We start from the raw sequence: 17,413 nt of genomic DNA, 5'->3' as shown, positions 1-17,413 counted from the left end.
CGCTGCCGTGGCTTTCCAAGCACAGAGCTCTGGTGACATCAGGAATATTCTGCAATTTCCTTGTCTAAACATGCCACTTGGCAAACACACGACACGCATAAGAATTAGCAATTCGCACAATCTAAAGAGAATTATCCGTTTGTCTCTAGGCGATTCACAAAAATATGCCCATAGCAATTTCAGGCATTATAAATCCATCCAGGTTGGTTCTGACCATGTTGCAGAAGTAATTTCGACTGGCACATCAGATGAAAGAACAGATTTGAAAACAGTAGCGTGCATGGCCCTGAAGGTTTTATCTTGGCTAATATTCCAGGCACCTTATGGCACTACTTTGGGTTTCTGTGAAGACTCCAAATAAAGTGTCTGTAGCCTGATGAAAGATTTAACACATTTTTTTCCTGAACAAGCTTTGTAAATGTTACGCTAAAGATAAAGAATGTACTCGCTGATGGGAAGCAGCTTAGTTTTCAGTGTGCTCTTCACTAAAAGCACCCTCCACACACAGTGCTTCTGCATTCCCTACGTGTTTCCTCCACTTTGTGCAGCAGTGGAGGTTCTGTAACAATAACACTGGAGGGTGCAAATATGGAATTTCATTTCCCCTTTTCAATAGTGCCCATGGAAATTCCTCCATCTACCTTTAGCAAGATGTCTTTGTGGTTCCGAAGAGAAGCAGCCAGAACAAATATGCCCCCTGAGAGGACTGCAGAGGGTCAGTCACAGAAATAAGTATATTATGTTTAGCAACACCACCTGTATTGTGTGTGACTGAATGATGAGAGGGGGAGCAAAGGCTCTTGCAGGAGGTGGCTTTAGGTGGCCTCAGAGAAAGGATGGTTTGCTCTTCATGTGACAAATAAGATACTTTCTCAGTGTTTTGTCTGCTTTCTTTATTTTTTTTCTCTTTTTTTCCATTTGCTTCTACTAAATTCCAGGGAAGGATTTAGGCACCAAGTTCTGGTGTCTCAAGGAGAAGCATATTCAAGCCTATGTTTTATCTGTGGGCAGGAGTTGGCTCAAGCTCTCTGCAGTCAAGGGACAGAGATCATCTCCTCTGGATGGTGATGCTGAAAGCCTTACCTTTCGTGACAACTCCTTTTCAGTCCCCTGATATTTTAGGAACACTTTCCCCTTCCAAAGCACATGTAGGGCAGGAGAAGGGAGACAAAAACCTGGGGGTAAAGAAGAGCTCTTTGCTACTTCTTCTATGGAGCTGGCAAATGTTTTTCCTGTATTATCTCCTCCTCGTCGGGTGCTTGGCTGACCTTTTTCCTGAAAGGATCTGCTGTGGCCTCTCAGGGCTCATGTGCCTCAGGAGGCTGTGCAATTTTCCAGCTGAATAGGGTCCTACATGCCAAAGGGCACTCACTTGCAATTCCTGGCCATTTATTTCTGTGGGTTACAAATTGTAATGAAGGGCCTGAGCAGGCACTGAACACACACAGAGCAGGGGGCTCAGGATGTGTTTTGCTGGAAGTTCCAGCAAAGAACCCTTAGCAAGGATTCAAAGCATCATTTGCCCACTTATTTAGATATTTCCATTGGAGAGAGCTTACAAAAGGAACATAGTCGTTTCATTTAGAAAATGGAGAAATAAAGCTTGAAGAGGTTATTATATGTCTGATCCTCAAAGAAACTAGTCTTGTACACCCAGGCCCATCTCCTTTTTTCTCCCAGCAGTGGCCATGCATGATCACAGTTGCTCTCCTTGGTAAACACCAAATACTCAGCAATTAAAAGAGTTTTGTTTTCCCAGATATAACAGAGACAGAAGGGGCGGCTTCAGGGGACAGGGCAGAAGATGTATTGCATGTTTTCGGATCCTAGATATAATCAAAATATTCCCTAAATTTTGTGACTGAGAGCTAAAGTACAGCTATTTCTTATTCTGGTGATTTTAATGAGATGTTCTGTCACTGCCCAAATTACAGGTTTTCCCCCTCTGCTCTTTGTACCATAAATAATGAAGAGCAGTGCACTATTAGAGAGGCCTAAGCCCCATTTGCAAGACCTTAAAGGCCTGTCAGATCTGTGTGTGATTGTTCTGTGTGTGGCTTTTTCTGTGTTTTCATGGCAACTGGCAGCTCCCTGCTGCTGGAAAACCAGCTCTGCCCTGTGTTGCAGTGGGGCTGGAGCTGGAGCTGTTGGGGCTGTTGCCCATGTTTGCAGTTCCTCTGCTTTAAAAGTGCAGTTATTGAGGGTTGAGACCACTGGAGCCATCACACAAATACAAATATACTTATCCCTTATTTAAAAGGCAAAAAATAAAATTAAATGGGCTGAAGGAAAGCTATGTCTCGTTTATGTACAATAATCATATTTTTGGTATAGTGTTCATATTAAAAATGCCAAAAAAGGATTAGATCATTTAAATTTAAAGCTCTCAAGTTAAACAAGAACAAAAATGGTCTATTAAGTCAATTTAAATAAATTAATTGACCCTGTTTATCTTAAAACATATCAGCCAGATTTTAATTTCCATTTTTTTCCCAGACTAATAACTTGGATATTAAGTTTTATGCTAGAACACATGTACAACTTTGCTTTTTTTTTGGTTTCAGATTCAATCTGTCCATTGCAGCCGTACGACAGGACACCACAGCCTCCCTCTGTGGCATTTGCAAACCCTTATCATTATTGCTAGGGCTCTGAAATGATCAGCTCTAAGTTCCATTATATGATAGTCACGAAAGCATTACATTTGATGGGAATGTAATTGTACAAGAAAGAAAGCAAGCACCCAAGTCTGCCTCCTCCCAGGGCTGGGAGAACAGGTTTCACCCTGAGCAGGCGCCAGGGGGGCTGGAGCCATCACCCCCCAGGGGAGCCTCTGTGTGGCCCTGGGTGAGGTGTAAGAGATGCACAGCCCAAAATCCACTTGCCCATGCTAATAGAGGGAGCATTACAGGGATTTCAGGAAGGGCTGGGAGGCAGGATGGGGACTGTGTGCTTGATGCTCCCTTTGCGCTCCCTCGGATGTGGGAAAGGAGGGATGTCAAACCAGGAGTCCTGGCACGGGTGGGTGGCTGTGCTTCACCCTCACCTTCACTGGCAAGGGTGACCTTAACAGCTTCAGCACTTACCTGCTGCCTCAGTGCTGGACTGTTGAGGCTGGCAGAGGTGTTTGGTCCTGTGGGATAAAGTGACCGTGGCCCTTGCTGGCTGCTGGGACTGTGGGAACCTGCCACTCGCTCAGGTGGATCACTGGGGATGAGACCAGCCAGGAATGTGGCTTTGCAAACCCACAAAAACCCCTTTGCTCTTGCAAACCCAACCCCACAAGTCCAGTTCTGCTCTGCTGCAAGCCATGGAAATAGGTTCCTGCTCTGTCAAGGTCCAGTGTTGGGGGATTATTTGCATTTTATAAAAGAGAGATTTATAAAACTTTTCTAGATTTCTAAATATTGATGGAGTTGGGTTTGTTTGTTTATTTTTTGGGAGGGGTTTGCAGGTGGTAGATGCTGCTGGTTTTGTTTAGCCTGCATGGTGTGACATTTGAGAGCCTGGCTCTTTCTGCTTTTGGGTTGAGTTCCTGGCTCTGGGAGCTTCCCTGTATTGATTTTGAAAAAAAAAGTTATTTCAAATGTGACTGGGGAAAGGGCTTGAAAATTCGTCCTTTTGACACTCATCCATTGTGCTGATTTTAGGATCTACATGTGAGCATTTAGTCAGAGGAACAAAGGGGACCCTCACTGCTTTCTCTGTACCTCTCCAAGCAGGATTTACAGGCTTGGCTGGCCTAAGGGTCACCAGTGACTCAAGTTCCTTTGACCTTCTAGATGAGAAATGAGAAGGGACTTCTCCAGCTCCCATCGCTCTGACCAAACCAGGGCTCATACAGAACCTTCTCGAGATGGAGTAGGGGCTGTGCCAGTCCCAGTTATTTTGGGATGCTATTCAGTGCAGCTTTACAGCTGACAAGAAAGGCGTTTTGACAACCGGCTCCGTTCCCAACCCCACGAGCTGCAGAAAAGCTCTGGCTTCCTCCACCCACGCATGCAAACTTGTTTTTTAGCCCACAAGGTAAACTAAAGATATAGTTAAAAGTACCAAGTGGCTGGAATACCCAGGGATGTGAGAATGAGCAGAGCTCACACAGTGATGATTTGAAACAAGCCTTGTGGCTTTTTAATAATGTGCCAAAGCAGTCTCAGTGGTGGGCCAGCAGGCACCATATTCCATCTTCTGTGAGAGAACCGGGCCCAGCAGGGCCCAGCTAATGCAGACAGCCCCTCCGCTCTGCTGGAGGAGACAGGCTCCGAGATGGCAATCAAGGCTTGATTTGCCAACACATTTCCAATGATTAAAATGTAATTAGCACAACTGAGTGCCTCCTCCCCAGCTAATTTTAATCCATGCTGTGACAGGCAGGCAGCCGGCTGTGCCTCGGCCCAGCAGCAGATGGAAGCAGAGGCAGCGGGAGAGGAAAACCATTTTGCGATGCGACTGTTCGCATCACGGAACCATCAGGGCGCTCGGCTCTTAGAAGGCCCTTGATGGCAGCACATCAAATTGGCGCTGTCATATCTGACCGTGGCAATGGCAGCCATCCTTCATGCTGTCCCAGAAGCACAGCAAGGCAATTTGCAGGCTTAACCCTTTGAGGTCTTAGCGGGAGACGAGGCTCCGGGAAGGAAGGCGCGCGCGGGGCGTTTGAGCGCCGTGTCCCTGGTAGTTCAGGGAGTGTTGTTTACGCTCTGTCATCTGCCTACGTTTGCTCATTTTTTCCAAGGAGGAGGTATTTTCCCAGAAGCGTCACGATAACCAGTTATTTCTTCCCATTAAGAGCAGAAGTGCAAATAATAAAAGGAACTACAGCTCAGAAATACCCTGATATGTCCCCACACAGCCAGTTTTGAGGAGCAGAGACAGGAGTGAGTTCCCAAAGCCGCTCTCGTGGGAGGGGAAGCAGGCGAGTCCTCTTCTTTAGGAGTGAGCTGGTTGCCCTTCACAGCCATTTGGTTTAGTTGAAGTGGGTCATTGTCTGTGGTGTTGGTAAATGCATAGAGTCCAGTACAGTTCGAGTCCTTTCAGATGGAAATTGCATAGAGTGTGTGGAGTTCAAGTCCTTCCAACTGGGAATTGCATGGACTCCTGTACAGCTCGAGTCCTTCCAGATGGGAATTGTGTAGAGTCCTGTACAGCTCGAGTCCTTCCAGCTGGGATTGTGTTCTGGTTATGTGGGGACAAACATATGTTCCTCTTGGGTAGTGTTAGCCTGCTGCTGCCGACTATTGGATCCAGTTTCAGTAGACAAAAAATGGGAGTTGTCTACTGTTCCTTTGTTGCTTTGCCATTGTAAGATTCTGCCCTGTGCTACTGTCACTGTGCTCTGTGTTTTGTTTGGTGTTTTCCAGTCCCTCTTTTTAGGAGAAAAGGTCAAAGTTGTGGGAAGGCAGGTTTTGTGGGGCAGGACAGGAGCTCGGAGGTGGGCACGTCCTGAGTGCAGCGCCCAGAGAGCACAGCCCTCACCTGCCTGCATTTTCTCACTGGTGCAATAGCAGTGAACCCCTTGCTCAGAGGGAGGACCTAAATTAAACAAGGTTTGTGCCTATGGACAAGAAATGATTTTGGGTGCTGTAAGTGTGTGGGGCGGGAAGAAACGCGTGCTTTTGAGCTCTCCTCTGTTGGGTGGGGACGAGAGGAGAGTCCTTGATAAACCCAATGCATGTATCAAAGTGTTCCTCAATTCAGAGTATCCCCTGGCATCTCTCTCTTGCATGTTAATAATTATTTTTAGAAGCTCTGAGGGAAAATGTAAGGCTGCCTTCTGTAATGCTTTATGAGAAACTGCTGTGTGTCCCCCCCCTTCCTCTGAAGGACCCCACTGGTACATTTTAGATTTTGTATTGAATTTCCCGTAGATCTCTCCCACATCTTTTTATGATAGCTGCCACGCAGGGTAGCTCTGCTGAATTTTCCTCCAAGATTAAATTGGTTGTTCAGATTCCTCTCATAGTCTTTTTATTTCTCCCCTCCCAACAGTCCTTTACATCCACACCGATGGCTCTGCATCATTCTCTTTCTTTTCCTGTATTTGTAAATCACAGTGTCCTCTTGTAGCAGACTTTTTTATTGATTACTCAAGAAAGGTGGTTGAGCTTAATAGCAAAGCTGAAATGAGTCTTGAAGAAGTGCTATTCCTGCAGCATGATAAAACTGAATCCTATGAACATGAATAAAACTCACCATACACAACAACATCAACACCAAACTCATTGTAAAAGCTGGCAGGGCCTGTTGTTCCTGGGAGATGGGAAAACCTCCTGGCTCCAGACTAAGCTCAGTGGCGTCCACAGCCCTTCAGGATTGTCCCAGCATGGAATGGGACTGGGCTGAATTGCTGGATCATAGCAGGTCAGCAGCATTAACGAGCAAACTGTGGATGTAAGAGTGGGACAATGTGGATGTTTAGGGATTTATAAATTCACATAATTTAAGGCAATGAGGGTGTGATCTGCTGTGACCTCCTGTCTAGCACAGGCCATATGATCTCCACTAATTAATTGTACTGCCTGGAGTACAGTAACTGTTGCTGAACGAGGGCACAAAATTTAGGCAAGGTTTTAATTTTTCATTACTGGGGTTTTTTTCAGTTAGAGAAAATCTGCCCTGTTTTTAAGTGAAGAATGATAAATTATTCCCCATTTTTAGAATATGCACTAGTTTGAATTTATCTGCTTTTTACCCATTGCATCTTGTTATTCACTTGCTTCTTAGACTGAAGATAAAGCCTACAGAGGGTTTTGTGGGGAGAGCATGTTTGAAATCTCAGAGCCTTCCTATTACTAAATTTTCAAAGGAGACAAGAATTGAACTTCCAATCTTTTGGCATCTGCAGTCTATAGAAGAGAGGGAGCCCCCACCTCTCTAAAACATCCCATGTGCAATTCCAAGGCTCTGTATTCAGGGGAATATCTCTGGAGGAAGCAATGAATTGCCATGTTCTACCTAATCCATCTCAAAACTGCAGAGCACAGGCTGAGCAGTTTAAAATTCCTTTCCAGATGCTGTACAGGATGCAGGTGCTTTGCTGGGATCATCCAGTCAGAAATCCAGTGTGAATTTTTGCCTCTGGGATAGTGGGGACCACAAAGATCAGAGACGTGAAGCTTCTGCTCCATCCAGACATCCCGAGGCCCCTCCTATTCCCAGACAGACTTGTTTTGCAATCCCTCCTGTGTCAGTATGTCCTTTCTTTCTTGACAGAAGGCTTAGTGAGAAGTCCTGTGTTTGACATTCAGAGTGTCTCCTGGCCCTGACGTGGGGTTCCCCTTTGGAAGAGATAATTCCTGACAGTGGGAAGCCTCGGTGCCATTGCAGCTGGAGAAGGAGCCCACGGGCAGTCTCAGTGATGCTCAGGCTGCTTTAGCTACAGCCCTGCTTCAGCACAGTTGTTGCTGGCAAAAATCTTGCATTTTGCAAGACTCTCCTAGACAGATAATTTTTTGAGCACTGTGCTAAAAGCCAGCTATTCAAAGCAATCCCTTGCCTTGGCTGTGCCAGGTAATTTGCCACTGCTGATAACAGCCATGGAGCCTGTGAGAGCATTTATGATACAGGAGCTTTGGTCACTTAGTCTGGGGGTAGGTTAATGCAGCAGTGAAAAAAACCCAACAAAACCAAACATTTTTTGTCTAGCCCTGCCAAGAGAGCATTGCTGGTCAACTGAGGGCCTGGTGTTCCACAGTGGATAATTCTACATGAAAATGACTCTTAAACAAGATGTTTGGGTCTTTTCCGAAGCTGCATCTGCAACTTCCTCACGAGGGGCAGAGGAGGGGCAGGACTGAGCTCTGCTCTGGGGGGACCAGGGACAGCAGCCAGGGAATGGCTGGAGCTGTGTCAGGGCAGGCTCAGGTTGGATCTCAGGCAAAGGTTCTTCCCCCAGAGGCTGGTTGGGCACTGCCCAGGCTCCCCAGGGCAGTGGGCACAGCCCCAAGGCTGCCAGAGCTCAGGGAGGGTTTGGCTGATCCTCTGGGGCACAGGGGGTGACTCTTGGGGCTGGGCCTGTGCAGGGCTGAGGGTTGGACTCCATGATCCTTGGGGGTCCCTTCCAACTTGGAATATTCTGTGATTCTGTGATTCTTCCATCTTTCTGCTCTGTATGTAGCCATGTCCTCGAGCACTGTGAATCCCAGTTTTGGAACAGAGCAGTACTGCAGAACAACATGGGAGCAGGAGCTTTTTCTCAGACCAGAGGAGGCACATGTGGGTTTATGGCTGGTTGCAGGAGGTCCTCAAGAAAAGAGAGCTGGAGGAAATCAGAAGTCACCCTTACTGGGCTGTTTGGATGTACCAAGGTGTCACTTCTGCCACTGCTTGTTAGTAAAAGGGGGGCTCCAGACATGGATGCCCTATTGGACAACGTCCCCCAGCTATCACAGGGAATCACAGAATGGTTTGGATTGGAAGGGACCTGAAAGTTCACCTCATTCCACCCCCTGCCATGGGCAGGGACACCTTCCACCAGCCCAGGTTGCTCTAAGCCTCGTCCAACCTGGCCTTGGACACTTCCAGGGATGGGGCAGCCACAGCTTCTCTGGGCAACCTGTTCAACCAGGCAGCTGCCAGTATTCTTACTTTTTCTCAGCCACTCCATTTGCATAACAAATGGCTGAGTTCAACTGATAGATCAGGGATATTATTCCTACCTCTAAATAGAGAAATGCAACTGCTGTTTTAAATTCATTTATTATAATTGCATCATTCTGGGAAAAAAAATAATGCATTCATTTCCCAATAAGAGATCACAGATTCCAAATTATAGAACTATGTAAGTCAAAAGGGAAATCTGAGCCAGGCAGGCCAAAGTGTGCCACTGTCTTTACAATTTATATTTACTTGCTCTACATTTAGAATAATCCTTCTCTTCCCCCAGGCCTAGCACAGACAATTTATCAATTTTACAAAAATGATAAAGGCAGCAATAAATAATAATAATAATAATATATAACAACTGTGCAAGTGATGAATTATAAAGCAGAGAGTGGAAAGGGGAATGAAACCACAGCACAGAAGCCAGTTTGCAGGGCTGAGTACACAGGCTGAGCTATTTTTCTGGCATTATGACAATGAGGAACATTTATGGGAGTTTGCAAACAGCTTAGAACACAAATCATTTTGTTTCAGGTTATATTTATAGGGCTTAGTTAAGGGTTTTTTAGTATCCATTAAAATCCAGTGTTCAGAGGTTTATAGCTCAGCTGTTAAGGTCTTATCCCTAAGGATCAATTGTTTTGTGTTGTTCGGGGAATTATTATTATCATTATTATTTATACAATTCAGTTTAACTTGTTTAGGTTAATGTGAAGATACAGAACTCAAAAGCTAGAGTTCTTGTTTGAGGAAGAAGATAAAAGGTGGCTTTTTGTTATTTATGTTTCGTTTCAGATGCGATTTCTGCAACTATTTTATCTTACCAATCAATTGAATCTCTCTTTGTGTGGGTTTCAGTAGCCATGTTGTGCTCAGAGTTGCTGCAGCCTGCAAAAGAGAGCAACCCCTGAGCGGTGTTATTGATGTTGTATTGCTGCTGCTCTCTGTTTGTTGCTCTAAGAGAAAAGAAAAATAATTTTCAGCTGAAATGATATAATTTTTCATAGGTCATGCGCTTTAGTTGGTAGAAGATGAGATCTATATTGAAAATAGTCATGGTGTGTCTAGGGCCTGATCCAAGTCTTAATGGTGTTTTCTTCTTCTTTGTTTCTTCCATTTACTAAGATTCTGTAAGAAAGATGCTGTATTATCCTGCACACTGTATAAACACACACAGTGAGAGTAACCAAATCCTAGGAATGTACCAGTTAATAGCCCAAAGAGATGAAAAGTAGAGGGGTTGACAGGAGAAGAGAGTTAGTGACTTGCCTGAGGTGATCCTGATAGCCAGTGACAGAGGTGGATCTCCTGAGTCCCAGCCCAGAGCTATCTTTCCTCCATCATCTTGCTTTTCAACCCACAGTGAAGTATTTTTGGTGAGAGGTGAGTCAGATCCAAAGAGTATTGCTGGATCACTCTCAGTTAGGTGGATATGGAGAGTTAAGGACCTGACATGTAGGAAAAAGGGCAAATAAGATATCTTATAGTTGTGTTTCATAAACAAACACAGGGGCAGTGAACTGTGTACCTTGAGAAAAAATATTTCAAATTCTTAAGTGCATCTCTCTGTGGAATTAATACCGTGGCTGTCCTTATTTAAATCATTTCCTGTCGTATCCACCTTCCTTTGTGGCAGTATTTCCCAGCTGTTTCTTGTTTAATTCTCAATATTCATGACATTAATTCTATTTAAGTCCTATGCTGTTATCTGAGACAAAATGTCAACATTTTATGACAAACTCCTGTATCCACTGCATAGAGTGTCCCCAAGGAACCTGTTTGCTGTGGCTGACTATCAATCTCTGATGGAAAACCTGATTGACACCAATAAAAGCTTGGTAGTTTTCATTTCCCCATTTAAAATGATCCAAACAGCTCAATAGCCATCTGAGATCTTTAGAGTGTTTTTAGCCTGTACATAATTCATCATCTCAATTATTGTGCTTTTTTAACTTCTAATTTTGGAATGTCAGAACTTCTCCATCAGGTCAATAGAGCATCCAGCTCTTTTTACCCTTTCCTCTCGTGGTGCAATCACACAGGACTCCAGGTTCCTTTTGGGCCCTGGAGAAGCATCTTTTCATCCTCTTTGCTTCCTGCCACAACCCTTTATATGGATTATTCTTTTTACTTGGCTGTATGAACTGTCAGCTCTGGACTGTCCAAGATCTGTGATACATGCAGGGGAAAACAAGTTGTTGCCTCCAACCTCTTGATTCTGCTTTCCAAGTTAACTCAGCCCTCACTTAGCTGTTGGGGTGGTTTTGTTTTTTGGTTTTTTTTTGTTTTTTTTTGGTTGTAATTTCTATTTCTGGCAGCGATGAAGAAAGGAAGAAACTCTCAGACCCCAGACTGTGAATGTAATGCTGACAGTAAGAAAAACATTTAAGAGGAGTCTCTGTGAGATACTGAGGTCAACATTTGGCCATCTGGCAGTTGGGAACAGCCATGTGTGAAGGCACGCCAGGCACCTGCTGAAGGCAGAGCTGCAGTAGCAAAGCCTTCAAAGATTTGCTGGTTGCTCTCAGCCATCGCATGGGTTTCATTTGTAGCTTCTCTTATCGAGCACAATTTCTAAATGAGGATGGTTGCTTCACTTTAAGGACGTACAAATGACTTGCCCTCACCTGTCAAGCATGATCCTTGTATTTTACCAGGCCCATTATGAACGCAATCTTTCTGTCGAAAATTTGCATACCTCCTTTCTTGAAAAGTAATGACAGCAATTTCTTTCCCTCCGCTCACTTTCTGAGTGTCTCATTTAGCAGCACCTGGGAAACCGACAGGCGCAGAGATGAGAAGTGAAAGAGAGCAGTTGATTAAATCATCATCAAGTCGGGCCTCAGAAAGTCAATTCTGCTTCCCGTCTGCAATGATATCCTTTTATCTTAAAGTAATGAGCTATGGCACTTTTGCATCCGGTAATGCGATAAGTTCTATTAGCATGTTCCATTTGCTTCACAAGCAAGGGCAAGTCATTTCAGCAAGCTCATATCACTGCAATCAAAGCAATTGGCTTCACAGGCAGAGAAGAAAGAGGAAAGGCTCAGGGTGATTTTTATGGATCACAACACAGTGGAAAAAATAGATTCTTGTATTATTTTAACCCGTAACATGCTTTGCTTCTTGTCCATCAAGATATTTTTATTTCATTAGCCTGTAAGTATCTGGAAGACTCAAATTCCAAACAGAACTCATGAGCTAAAACCAAGAGTTCTGAAAAATAGGAACCTTTTCTTATACAGATAACACTGGCTAGTGTAGTATTAGGCACTGACTTCATTAACCACTGATTAGTTTAAGTCTTTGCTATTGAATTGGTCCACCAGTATAAATGCACATTTGTATTATTATTTACTATTATTTATTTATTGAACCCTGACAAAGTACTCATGAGTTGAGAGGATGCTAAAAATGACATTACACACTGCAAATTGTCATCAGTTGAGAGGAGGCTAAAAATAACATGACACACTGCACGTTGCCTACAGCAAGCAAGGCAGGTAAGGAGGCAGCAAAAGTGCATTCTGAGTCCCAGAGCCAGAGGCATGGAGGCATTTTTTCATATGAGCATTGAGGAGCTGAGGCAGAGGCTTCATCCTTTTATTGCAACAGAGGAATGACTTCCTAAAATCAAGATTTGGGGGGATGTGGCCCTCAGTGCCTGGTGCCCAGCTGGTCTGGTGGGATTTGGGTGCCTGAGGTGCAGCAGGCACTGTCTGAGGGTGCTGAGCTGAGTAATGTGTGGTATCCTTAGTTTTCCAGTGGTACATCTGGAAAGCACATTTAATCCTCCACTGACAGTGGCGGGAGCATCATCCTGCTCTTTGGGGGTGGCTGGATGGGCCTGGAGCAGGTGTGGGAATGCTGGTTGGTGGCACTGTGAGGAAGCCACTGAGAGTGATAACTGGGGGGAAAGAAGTTGCACTTTCCCAAGAACTGCAGTCCCAGCTCAGTTTCCAGGGAGTAAAGAAAATGTGTTTCTTACAGGGCTGGATTCTCTCCATCCTTCTCCGGGACTGTGCCTGGAGGTGCCTGAGGATGCCAGTGACGTGTCCCTGGGGTGACACGGGGCCTGTGCAGCCAGGAGGGACAGAGGGGGACAGCTCTGTCCCTGGCAGCCCCCAGGCAGGTCCTGCTGCTCCCTGAGCCATGCCCCTGCCATTGACATACAGCCCCTAGCCTTCCCCTTCAGGTGATATCCCTGGAAATACAGGAGTCAACACAACGAAATCAAACCTCAGAATAGGACTTGTGTTTGGGTGTCTTTTTGGAGGGGAATCCCCCTTGGCTTTGCAAAGAAGCTCCCTGTGGCCTACCAGGAATATATGTGCCTCCCATCACTTCCCAAGGATATAAACACATCCTATAGAAGTATAAAGTCCATCATCTTTATCATGGATAGCAATTCAATTTTAATACTGAGAATATAATTCTTTTCTACCAAACCATTTTTTTGTTGATGGTAGAAGTAAAAGGAGCTGCTAATTGTGTCATTTTTCTATGTGAAACAATCATAAAAGTCCTGGGAGTGAAGAATTAAAAAGAGTTAGAGCTGAAAGGGGTTCTAAGTTCTGAAGTTTGTCAGTTTGTCATTGATGGAGAGATGGACAAGAATATTGTAAATGTCAGTGTGAACATGGCTGAGGTCTGAGTTTTCCCTCCCATTTTCTTCAGATTTCTGAAGGGGGCCAAGATAACTTCAGATGCCCAAGGCTGATATGCTTCATCTGAAGTGAAGTATTTTGGATAAAATGGAATTCAGATTAAAGGTCAACATTGCAATCTTTTGTCCAGACTAAGGTAATTTGTGCAAAATGGGACTTTTTGGTGAATAATCTGTAATTTTAGCTTTTGAGAAGGCAGACCTTAAACTTCTCAGACCATCTCTGTTTCAGAGTCATTCCTTACAGTGAATCACAGTGGATAATGGTGAGGAATTGCTAAGCAGACTGTGATGTTAACCAATTTGTGAGATGCTATATATAAGATTCCTTGGCAAGGAGCTCCATGCTGAATGCTACTTGCAGGCAGAGTCACAGACAGGAAGGAAAAAAGTGGAATTCTTGCTCTTAGTTTCTTTGTGACTCTGCCTGTCTCCATTTCATCAATTAGAAAATTGCCCATTTATTCCCTGTCTGTGTCTCCTTTCATCTAGGAGATGTTTTTTCTCCTTTTTTCTTGGAAGCAAAGGTCTAATTGTGTAGCTAAAATACCATCTTTGCCCTTTCCAGGGCTGTCAGTTTGTCATTGCTGGAGAGATGGACAAGAATATTGTAAATGTCAGTGTGAACATGGCTGAGGTCTGGGTTTTCCCTCATTTTCTTCAGATTTCTTTTCAGCAGACAGATGAGTAGAATCACTTTGTTCAGCGCTGGCGTTGCAGCAGCACTGACTCCTTTGGTGGCAATGATAAATGGCTCCAAGGTATGAAATAGCTGTTCCAGCAAAGTCCATTGAGCAGAATAGAGAACAATGCCCTCCTCAATGTCATTGTACATGAGATATTCAATGATTGCCACTTTTTGCACAAGAATGTGTTCAATCAGCAAAGTACAGAGAAATCCAGGGTGTTGCTTCAGCCTGAATGAGCTGGTGAGGTGGCACAGACCTTTACTCAGCTTGATTTGGACCAGGCTCTCTCAAGTTATTAAAATGGGCTCAAATTAGAGCTGCAGCCACATAGGGTGTCTGATTTTTGAATCGTGGCATTGGGATCAGGCTCATTCTGTGGGTGCAGTGGGGGATGTGCTGTGCATTTTAACTTTCTCCAGCTGGGGCAGGGGGTTGGGGAGGTGCAGCTGATCTTTAGCCTGATCTTCAGTTTTCCTTTTCTTCTGCAAAACTCCACAGCACTTATACCTCAAAGAGGAATTGGAAGGTTCTTTTTCCACTTCCCACTGCAGTCATGTGTGTGCATATTCCAGGCATCTGCTGCTTCCACAGCCCTGACCCACAGCAGGGGTTCAGGAGCTTCAAGCTGGGGCTGAAAGAAGAGCTTTATGTTTTGTTGGTAGAAAGAGCTCTTGAGTTTGTGTCTCCTCACCTGGGGCTGATTTCAGCAATAATTATTTGACTGCAGCACACCTATGAAAATGCAAGTTTCCTGGGTCATTGACTGTGATTAGCATTTCTTGAGCAGGAAGTTGCAGAAATACTGCCAGAGGAAGCTTGAACACTCGGCAGGTGTGTGTCAAGTGACGTGGTGGCTGGTGGCCACTTTGGTTCTCAAAGGGCTTAGAGCAGTTTAAGTGGTAACTATGGCCACTTTGTGCAAGTCACTCAGTCTGGTCTCGTTATTACCCCTGATTATGTAGAAACTGGGAGCAACCTTAATGTTTCCATATGTCCTGTAAGGTTTTGTTCTGTGGAACTAATTTTGGGCGAGCTTTCTTTGTCCTTTGCTTGGGTTTGGCTGGTAGTGCTGTAGGTCCTTTGGGAAAACTTTTGAGTCCCCTTTGGCCAATACAAGACTTTAAAATAGCTATTGTGCAGAATCACTGAGGGGCCTGTCAGGCTTTGGTCTGAAAAGATCTCACAGCATTTTGGGCCATGCACATTTGAGAAGTTGGCCATGGGTGCTGTGGGTGCTGTGGGTGCTCAGCAGTTCTGCTCCTCTGGCTTGACCTGAGCTGGGGGATGGACGAGGCAGTTTGGCTCTGGGCTCTTCTTTGGACATTTGGCTCTGGGCTCTTCTTTGGACATTTGGCTCTGGGCTCTTCTCAGGCCTGTGGTACCTGTGATCAGCCACAGCTTGTGTTCAGTGTGGAGACAGTGAACGCCTTGAGCCTGAGAATCAGAGCAAGAAGCCTCTGTTTGTTCAGGTGTAAAATGTGTCTGCAGCCTCCTTGTCCTGAGTTGTCACATTGTCACTCGCAGCTTCCGGTGGAGCGGGTGGCAGCTCTCCAAAAATCAGGTCATGCTATCTCCGAATGATAGTTTGGATTCCCAGTTATTTTCAGAGCATTCCAAGGCAGCTTGTGCACAGAGCCATGGTTTCCTGACACAAGACATGAGAGAGCACTGAAAAATGAGCTTTTTGTAATAGACACGAAATACTAAAACTCAGCCCGAAGCTGAGGCCACTACAAAGTATTTCCATCACTTCAGTTCCTAAACAGTCTGGTGCTCTGAGAACCACAAAGCACTTAAATCATTTTACTTCTTCCTGTGGCTCTGGGAGGTAGAGAAATGCTGGAGGAACTGAGGAATTGAGTGAGCAGGGCAGACTCGAGCCTTCAAATTGACCACTAATTCTGAATAATCAACTTCACAGTTTGTCAGCTTTGGTTTCCAGAATGTGTTCTCCAACTGTGAGGTTGCAGGAGATGGAAACACCTTGTGCTTTAGCACCTCTGGGGAGAACAGGCATCCAAAAATGTGAAGGAGCACATCAGAGCTTGGGACACTGGGGCTGTGTGTGAGTGCCTGCCTGTGGACTCTCAGGCCTGGGACGAACAGTTGCTCCAGTTCTGTTTCCAGGTTGGGTAGGAAACATCTTTCTTCTCTCTTTTTGGCATTACCCATGCACATAAATTGCCTGATTAGTGGATGTGCAGAACATGCCCATGCTGTGAGTATCCTGCACACAGACGTGGGTGGGTGCTGCACATAAACACAACCCCAGTGCAGTGCTTAGAGCCCTTTCCTCCTCTCCCTCCTTTTTTATTTCCCTCCAGCTTGTCCATAAAATGTTGCTGTTGGCCCAGGAAAGCGCTGCTGGACGGTGGGTCCTCCCTTGTGTCCAGCCCCTCTGGATGAGGGCAGTCACTGCCCAGTGCAGGGGCTGCTGCCGTGTCCACAGAGCCGGGCAGAGCTGTTTGCTGAGTGCATTTATTGCCTTTGCATAATTTATGGACTGGAGGGGTTTGACCATCATTCGTCTCTGCCAGAGGCTGGCACGGAGGGCTCTGGAGGCTGGAGCTGTAAATTGGATGGTGCACTCCTGCTGAGCTCACAGCAAAGTCCTCGGGTCAGTGTGGGAATTTAATACCAGGAATGGAAGTGTTTTCTCCGAGTGCCATGTGGGCTCTGAGCAGCAGAGACTGTTCTGGCAGCCACGGTGAGTGGCCAAATCACGGAGCTGTCAGTCACTGGGCACGTTGTGGAGGGAGCAGGAGCATTTTTAATCGGCTTGGCATCCGTGCTGCTTCCATAATGGACACCAGTAGGTCTCAGTCCTTCGCCATATGCTTAACTCTGGAGACAAGGTGCTTCTGGGTATAGCAGTAATTATTTGATGTGGAATTAAGTGGACCTTGAAATTAGAACTGGACTGTCGGAAAGCAGCAGGTTTAACACTTCGGTGGAAGCAGCTTCCCACCGACACCACTCTCTGCAGATCCACTCGGATTCAGGATGTTCCGTCGGCAAATTCAGATGTCAGTGCTGGCAAGCTCTCTGCTCCCCAGGTACCTCGGCGCTGCAGGGAACACAAAAACCTGAGCTTCTCCAAGCTTATGAGACGGGAAAAACTACAGCAGAGGAGAGATTCCTTAAAGCAGACAGAAAATGGGGGGAAAGGAGAGGCAGCAGAGCACCGTGAGCACAGCTGGGTCACAGGACACGTGCACATGAACACTGTGGCTAAAAGGGAATCATTCTGGCATGCTTAGGGATCCACTTTTTGCCCACTTTGTTTTGGATTCAGGTGTTATGATCAGGACTTAGAGTTTGCCTGGAAGGGACACAAGCAAATGAAGCAGTTGCTCCTGAGCTGCCTGGTTTGGGGATGGGCCTGTGCAGGGCTGAGGGCTGGACCCGATGATCCTTGTGGGTCCCTTCGAACTCAGGAGATTCTGTGATTCTGTGC

The sequence above is a fragment of the Pipra filicauda genome, unplaced genomic scaffold (genome assembly GCF_003945595.2).
Source record: "Pipra filicauda isolate LSUMZ 115617 unplaced genomic scaffold, ASM394559v2 scaffold382_size682953_pilon, whole genome shotgun sequence".
Lineage (NCBI taxonomy): Eukaryota > Metazoa > Chordata > Aves > Passeriformes > Pipridae > Pipra > Pipra filicauda.
The sequence above is the reverse complement of the archived record's forward strand: the minus strand, read 5'-3'. Positions refer to the sequence as shown.